This window comes from Podarcis cretensis (genome assembly GCF_951804945.1).
Source record: "Podarcis cretensis genome assembly, chromosome: 17".
NCBI classification, from domain to species: domain Eukaryota; kingdom Metazoa; phylum Chordata; class Lepidosauria; order Squamata; family Lacertidae; genus Podarcis; species Podarcis cretensis.
This window is the reverse complement of record NC_137187.1, coordinates 6995992-7004880: the sequence shown is the minus strand read 5'-3', so window position 1 is coordinate 7004880 and position 8889 is coordinate 6995992. Positions and strand designations below refer to the sequence as shown.

The window sequence follows — 8889 nt, the reverse complement described above, 5'->3', positions numbered from 1 at the left end:
AGATGGAAAGAAGAAACAGTCCCTAGACCACACCGAAATGGCAAAACTGACCGGAAAACTCAGAAACCAAGAAGACAAAAGCTTTAAGAAAGAATTTTTATTTATTTAGGAGACCACTGTAAGCAGATGAAAACATTAGCAGGATTTTAACTTCACTTGTAATGTAACAAATACTATGGACAATATGGAGAGATACAAAATATAGTCTATGAAATAATATGCAGTTGGAAATGTTGACAATAGGACCTATGGAGGGGATGAGGGGAAGTCTCGAGATTCAGAGAAATCTCTTTTTATGGATATGTACTTGGTATTGCCTAGGGCTTGCTGAACAGAAGGTCGGCAGTTCGAATCCCCGCAATAGGGTGAGCTCCTGTTGTTTGGTCCCAGCTCCTGCCAACCTAGCAGTTTGAAAGCACGTCAAAGTGCAAGTAGATAAATAGGTACCACTCTGGTGGGAAGGTAAACAGCATTTCTGTGTGCTGCTCTGGTTCACCAGAAGTGGCTTAGCCATGCTGGCCACATGACCCGGAAGCTGTACGCCGGCTCCCTCGGCCAGTAAAGCAAGATGAGCTCCACAACCCCAGAGTCATCCGCAACTGGACCTGATGGTCAGGGGTCCCTTTACCTTTGGTAATCGCAATAAATTTACATTTGCAAAATCAAATAAAAATGATTTAAAAAAGAAAAAGAAGAAGGGTAACAAATAACCATTTCAGCCGAGAGAGAGACAGAGACCTGTGGGTATAGGGCACTCTATCTATCATCTATCTATCTATCTATCTATCTATCTATCTATCTATCTATCTATCTATCTATCTATTTTAACATGCCCTGTTAGGGAAAACTTACATGTACAGACTGGGTACATGCATGCCAGCTTGGGTAATATGAAAATTTTCCCCAACAAAGCAAGTGTGGTCTCTGACATGGCATCTTGGTCTTTCTGGCTACTCCTGATTGGCCAATCATTTTCCATTCTCAATGAGCCTTTTTCTGTTGCTTTGTTTTCTGTTCCTCTGCTTCCACCTTGATTTGTTTTATTCTTTTATTTCCTTCTAGGTGTACTTTGACAAATCTAATAATTCTGTCCCTCAAAATAAGCCCCCCCCCCCGCATTGCCTTCAAAGTAAGATTTGTAGTTCTGCAAAAGACATCAGCGGCAAACATAAATTTACTGGATGTATTGCTTACAGCCAAATAATACTTTTGTGCAGTTTGATTTTCTTTTGAGTCCTTAAGGTATAGTCATTCAGGGTTTTTCTGAACAATGCTATAAAGGGCTTGTGGTCTGTTTCAACCTGAAAGTCTGGCCTTAGATATATGTTGATGAAAGCATTCACAAGTAAACAAGATTCCCATCTACTCTTTCTCAATATGTGTATCTTGTTTCTGTGTCAGTAATTGATTTAGATGAATACCCCACTGGCAGAAGGCATCATGTTTCTGTAGACATACTGTTCCCGGCCTAGACGGTGACACATCAGTTGAAGTTTTGATGGGCCTATCTGGGGCAGGAAACTAATACCAGCTCTTGTACATTGTCGTTTGACAGTAATTCATGATTTCTCCCCTTGCTCATCCTGGCATTATTCATTTTTATATTCCAAAGGTTTCCTTAGAGATGTTGCGTTTGTGGATAAGTTAATTTCCCCAGGTAATTTAGCATTCCCAGAAAGCTCTGAACATCTTTCTTTGATTAGAGTTGTGGTGACATTTCACTCATCTGAACTCTCCTCTGTCTGCTTAATTCCATCACCAAATGGAAGGGTGTAAGCCCTTCTTCAGCTGGAGGTTGTGCCTCCCCCAAATAATTCGGAAACCTCCTGCATTTTCATTTGAGCTCTGTTTTTCTCTGCTCAGTTTTAGATTTGCAGCTTCCGTTGCTTCTCCTGACAAGTCCTAGTCTGTGATCGTGTGCCAGGGATGGTACTGAGGAGGACTGCACTGAGGAAGAATGGTGGGAGCCACCCCCTGCTCCTGCTCCTGAATCTTCCCAGGAGCAGGAGGACAGTATAGATTTGGAACAGTGGTTTGCAGAGGGGCATAGTTCAGAAGGCAGAAGCTGGGAAATACTGGATGGGGAACAGCTAGGAGAAGAAACACTGGAAGAGAGAGGGTTAACAGATTCACAGTCTCTGGACAGCATTCACCCCACCCTTCCCCAAAGACACGGAGAGATTGGAAAGTGTCAGAGCAGAAAGCACAGAGGGTACAAGCTGAGATTACAAGACGTAGAAGTGACGTAGATTAATAGGGATGGAGTGTTGAAGTGAGCCTTAACTGGGAGCACCGCCATTTATAGGATATGGGTTCTTTGTTCTCTGACTGTGATTATTAAAGATTCTAACTGGTAAGACAGTCCTTTCATTTGATCTTATTTACTGCCACGGGGGAGGAAGCCAATTCCCTGAAGTCTGATATCATGCCCTGCCATTATCCACTGTGTGATAGAGGCAGCGTAGGAAAGATGAGCCGGAGGCAGAGGATCAAAAGGCCTCCAGTCTTTGCCAGAGCACGTTGGTCATTTGGATATCTCAGCCATGCTGCGACAATGAACCTGCCTCACTGCTCCTTATGGATTCTTCCTTGGCAGCAGAACAGGACACAATACCCTACCCTCAACATTTCTCCGATGAAAATAGTGACGTCCTATTCCATAATAATAATAATAATTCTATTATCTGTACACCACCCATTAAACACTTTTTAAAAATCCCTAAACAGGGGTGCCTTCAGATGTCTCTTAAAGCTTATATTGTTGCTTATCCCCTTGGGGTTGCATAACTCCATACCCTCCAACATGTCTCCGATGAAAATAAGGACGTCCTAAGGAAAAACAGGACATTCTGGGATCAAATAAAAAACTGGGACGGCTTTTGTAAATCTGGGACTGTTCCTGGAAATAGGGGCCCTTGGAGGATCTGCTATCCCCCACAGCCTGTAAGAAATTGGTTGGCTTAATGTTACCATGTTGGAGGGTTCTTTGCTCATGCGTTACATATAAGAGGCATCTCCAGCCAAAAAGATATTAGGAAAGACCTTTGCCTGGGCTCTGAATAAGTGCTGCCCGTAAATGATGGTCAGGTACTGAGCTGACTGAGTGTAAGTAAGCCTCATATGTATTTTCCTTTATGAGATATGGTTAACTTCTTACCCTGAATTCTCTGCAATGTTCCCTAACAACTGCTAACTTGGAGGCTTTAAGACACTGGTCCTCAACCGGTGGATCAGGCTGTGGGCCAAAGGCTGATCAATGGTAGGTCACAACGGGGGCACTACCACCATGCAAATATATGGTAAAAGATTAGGAAATGGGTCTCCAAATGAACGTTTGGGTGAAAAGTTTATCCTATGTCTGAAAAGGTTGAAGGTACCTCCTTTAACACATCCACATCTAAGGCTGTGTACATTATAATAGTAGTAGTAGTAGTAGTATATACTACTACTGGCAATAGTAATTTTTTAATTTGTACCCCGTCCATCTGGCTGGGTTTCCCCACTCTGGGTGGCTTAGAGCATATATATATAAAATTGTAAAACATTAGACATTAAAAATTTCCCATTACAGGGTTGCCTTCAGATGTCTTCTAAAAGTCAGATAGAATCATAGAATCATAGAGTTGGAAGAGACCACAAGGGCCATCGAGTCCAACCCCCTGCCAAGCAAAAAACACCATCAGAGCACTCCTGACATATGGTTGTCAAGCCTCTGCTTAAAGACCTCCAAAGAAGGAGACTCCACCACACTCCTTGGCAGCAAATTCCACTGTCGAACAGCTCTTACTGTCAGGAAGTTCTTCCTAATGTTTAGGTGGAATCTTCTTTCTTGTAGTTTGGATCCATTGCTCCGTGTCCGCTTCTCTGGAGCAGCAGAAAACAACCTTTCTCCCTCCTCTATGTGACATCCTTTTATATATTTGAACATGGCTATCATATCACCCCTTAACCTCCTCTTCTAAACATGCCCAGCTCCCTTAGCCGTTCCTCATAAGGCATCGTTTCCAGGCCTTTGACCATTTTGGTTGCCCTCCTCTGGACACATTCCAGTTTGTCAGTGTCCTTCTTGAACTGTGGTGCCCAGAACTGGACACAGTACTCCAGGTGAGGTCTGACCAGAGCAGAATACAGTGGCACTATTACTTCCCTTGATCTAGATGCTATACTCCTATTGATGCAGCCCAGAATTGCATTGGCTTTTTTAGCTGCCGCGTCACACTGTTGGCTCATGTCAAGTTTGTGGTCAACCAAGACTCCTAGATCCTTTTCACATGTACTGCTCTCAAGCCAGGTGTCACCCATCTTGAATTTGTGCCTCTCATTTTTTTTGCCCAAGTGCAATACTTTACATTTCTCCCTGTTAAAATTCATCTTGTTTGTGTTGGCCCAGTTCTCTAATCTGTCAAGGTCGTTTTGAAGCGTGATCCTGTCCTCTGGGGTGTTAGCCACCCCTCCCAGTTTGGTGTCATCTGCAAATTTGATCAGGATACCCTTGAGTCTATCATCCAAGTCGTTGATAAAGATGTTGAATAAGACAGAACCCTATGGCACCCCACTAGTCACTCTTCTCCAGGATGAAGAGGAACCATTGATGAGCACCCTTTGGGTTCGGTCAGTCAGCCAGTTACAAATCCACTGAGTGGTAGCATAGTCAAGACCGCATTTTACCAGCTTCTTTACAAGAATATCATGGGGCACCTTGTCAAATACCTTGCTGAAATCAAGGTAGGCTACATCCACTGCGTTCCCTTCATCTACCAGGCTTGTAATTCTGTCAAAAAACGAGATCAGGTTAGTCTGACATGACTTATTTTTCAGAAATCCATGCTGATAGTTGGGCTTTTCCTTGACAGCTGATTGAGGGAGTTCCACAGGGTGGGCGTCACTACCGGGGCAGTGGACCAGCCCCCTGCTGAAAAAGTTTGCTGACCCCTGGCTTAGGGCCCCTGGCCCTGGGTACTTATGCAGTGATGGTAAGAGGAGGCTAGTACGAATGTCTTTATTATAAAGACACCAGAGAAGCACATGCTCTGTTGTTTCTGTTTGTCCAGAGTCACAGGGGCATTGCCTCTCCACATAAGCAATCTTCCTACATCAGCCTTCAAGGACAGCTAGGACTTCAAGTTTAGGGGAGGCAGACTACCTGGAGGATTCATTGGCAATAAAAGTTGGGGGTCCTGGCTAGATCTAATTGGCGCTCAATGTCTGCAGTTTCCTGCCCAAACTACATATCCTCCCCTTTCTATCTCCCCAGCACAAGGCTCTGCAAGAAAAGTCTATCTCTTCATCCTAACAACGATCGCAACAATATTCTTAGCCTCTATGAACAAGCCATGCCAACAAAGGTCCGTATAGTTAAAGCTATGGTTTTCCCAGTAGTGATGTATGGAAGTGAGAGCTGGACCATGAAGAAGGCTGATCGCCGAAGAATTGATGCTTTTGAATTATGGTGCTGGAGGAGACTCTTGAGAGTCCCATGGACTGCAAGAAGATCAAACACATCCATTCTTAAGGAAATCAGCCCTGAGTGTTCACTGGAAGGACAGATTGTGAAGCTGAGGCTCCAAGACTTTGGCCACCCCATGAGAAGAGAAGACTCCCTGGAAAAGACCCTGATGTTGGGAAAGATGGAGGCCACAAGGAGAAGGGGACGACAGAGGACGAGATGGTTGGACAGTATTCTTGAAGCTACCAGCATGAGTTTGACCAAACTGTGGGAGGCAGTGGAAGACAGGAGTGCCTGGCGTGCTTCTTTAGGGGTTTAACAGCTCCAAGGTTGTGGAATTTCCTCCTGTGCAACAACCTATACATTTGGCTGGCTGCAGGGGTGTCAACTTGAATAAAATATTGGGGGGCAGGTAGGTCCCACCCTGCATTTGAATCCCATTTGAATGGCAATACCCATAAACTTTTTTTTGGGGGGGGGGGCTATTTTCATAATTTCATAATCTTTTCATTTCATTTCATTCTTAAAGAAATCAGCCCTGAGTGCTCACTGGAAGGACAGATTCTGAAGCTGAGGCTCCAATACTTTGCCCACCTCATGAGAAGAGAAGACTCCCTGGAAAAGACCCTGATGTTGGGAAAGATGGAGGGCACAAGGAGAAGGGGGCGACAGAGGATGAGATGGTTGGGCAGTATTCTCGAAGCTACCAGCATGAGTTTGACCAAACTGCGGGAAGCAGTGGAAGACAGGAGTGCCTGGCGTGCTCTGGTCCATGGGGTCACGAAGAGTCGGACACGACTAAACGACTAAACAACAAAATGAACAAGCCAGCTCTTGGATCTTTTCTGACGTGGTAAACAGAGCTCTAAGGGAAAGCGCTTGCGCTACGGAAGGCCAGCAAAGCTATTCTCATTCCCATACAGCTTCATTCCTCTTCTGCGGGAAGTATGATTCATCGTCGAGACTAAGAGGAGCCACACATGCGGACGATGTATAAGGTCACCTACGGTAACAGATGATGCTGGATGTTTGGGGAGCAATAGAAATCCGTCTTCTTGTGTAAACCCTTCCTCTAAGTGGTCATATATCTTTTGTTATATCGCCGAGGATATGTCGGTGCTGCAGCCGAAGGATGCTGCTGGGAATAATGGTGACTTTGGAAGATGGAAAGTTTCGAAGGCCCCTCAGATGCTGCAGCTGAGATTAGGAGAGTGGTGTGCGTTTCTCCCAATGACATCATTCTGGAAATGCAATCAGCATGCAGTCAAGGTAGCCAGACGCAGAAGCCCAGAGATTTCATTCTCATTATTGGATTTTGTAAAATGGCAGAGAAATCCCACACCCAATTAGACTGCTGAGGAATATATGAAGATTCTGTGGTGTTTGCATCTCCTTATTATGCCGTTGTGGACACAACCATGGCAGGAATGTGGAATTTGGCAATCAACACAAAGAATGCACATGATATAAATAGGGTTGTCATATGTCAGGAATACTGCAGTGTGCGGGCAGAAATCGCCAAAACAACTTTTCTTTTATATATAATTTTTATTAAATTTTCTCATTTGACATCAATAAGATATCAGTGACTTCCCTTCTTCTCCGTCCATGGTTCATTTTACATATCACAAATCCCTGCATATTTTACAAAACTATACCATTCAGTATTCCATTATTGCATCCATCAAAACTTATTTACACTGTTGAATTTATTTTAATGCTGCCGGTGTTTTCAGCTGTACACAATTATTTCCCATATACAGTGGTGCCCCGCAAGACGAATGCCTCACAAGACGAAAAACTCGCTAGACGAAAGGGTTTTCCGTTTTTGAGGCGCTTCGCAAGACAAATTTCCCTATGGGCTTGCTTTGCAAGACGAAAACGTCTTGTGAGTTGCGATTTTTTTTCGCTCCCCCCCTTTTTCTAAGCCGCTAAGCCGCTAATAGCCGCTTAGCCGCTTAGCCGCTAAGCTGCTAAGCCGCTAATAGCGCTAATCCGCTAAGCCGCTAATAGGGTTGCTTCGCAAGACGAAAAAACCGCTAGACGAAGAGACTCGCGGAACGGATTCTTTTCGTCTTGCGAGGCACCACTGTATTCAATCAACGTTTCCCAGTTTTCTTTAAATGTATATTCTTCTTGTTCTCTTATTCTATATGTTAAGTCTGCAAGTTCTGCATATTCCGTCAACTTAAGTTGCCATTCTTCTTTGATTGTGTTGCCACCCTCCGGACCTCTCAAGGAGGAGGCAGATGAAGGAGGGCCTCAGAAGATGATCTCAGGGTCCAGGTAGGTTCATATGGAAAGAGGCGGTCAAGAATACTGATAGCCAGAAGTTGGAAATGTGAAACAACATCTACAATAATAGATTAGCAATCACTCATGCTAGAGTACTTCCAATTAGCAAAGCTGACCTGAAAAGTCCGAGGAGCCCCAAACCAAAAAAATTTCAGAGAATGGAGACTATTCAAAGAATATATAAGATCATATTGTAATAATGATGTTATCCCAGCAGAACTGAATGATACTTGTATATAATAAACAAATGGAATAAATATACTAGATGAATATACAGGAAAAGTCATAAAACAAACTGTGCAATAAAATTAAGACAATAGAAAAAGTACAACGAGAACGACTGGAAGTTTCTTTCAGAAGACTTTATTAGAAAAGACAGGATGTTATAACGAATATTCATTTCCTGTTAACTCTTTTTTGCTTTTTATTTTTATTTTCTTTATCTTCTTTTTATTATATTTTTGTGTTTAATTTTGTGTAACTATTTGTTTTATATATATATTTTAAATAAATAAAGACAATTTTTTTTAAAAAAAAAAAAAGGAAAGAGGCAGTCCCTGAGGTATTGCTGTCCTGAGAAGGAAGCTTCTGCTGGCTTAGGAAGGGAGGCGCAATGCCAGGATGTCAGGATGTTGGCGCCCCCACATTTGCCCTTGCAAGCTGGCACCTCTGGCCATAAATGTTCTCCTACAAAACATTTCACCGTATGCCACTGGGGGGAGGTGGTTGCTGGGGGGGGGCAGCAGGTCGAGGAAGGGTTAAGCACCTGAGTTCTGCTGCACATCGCACCTTCCTCTACTTGCAACTGTTTGATAGTTACGCGCGATCCCACCCCAGACAGAGTTCTGCCATTAAAGAAAGAGATTTGAATCAAACTTTGTATGCATATATGCACTAGGAGTCGTATTTCATTGTTCCTCGGCTGTTTGGAAAGGTCTTGTGCATGCTGGATGCTGCGAAAAGGAATACCGTATTTTTTGCTCTATAAGACTCACTTTTTCCCTCCTAAAAAGTAAGGGGAAATGTGTGTGCGTCTTATGGAGCGAATGCAGGCTGCGCAGCTATCCCAGAAGCCAGAACAGCAAGAGGGATTGCTGCTTTCACTGCGCAGCAAACCCTCTTGCTGTTCTGGCTTCTGAGATTCAGAA

General features: G+C 43.6%; 1 long non-coding RNA gene across 1 annotated transcript in view; it reads right to left on the bottom strand.

Moving 5' to 3' along the window:
- Window positions 1-77: 77 nt before the first annotated feature.
- The window catches only part of LOC307206659, a 306611-nt gene continuing 297799 nt past the window's right edge, over window positions 78-8889 (bottom strand). The window contains exon 2 of the long non-coding RNA XR_013834466.1: window positions 78-482. This is a non-coding gene — a long non-coding RNA (uncharacterized lncRNA). The remainder of the gene's footprint in view (window positions 483-8889) is intronic.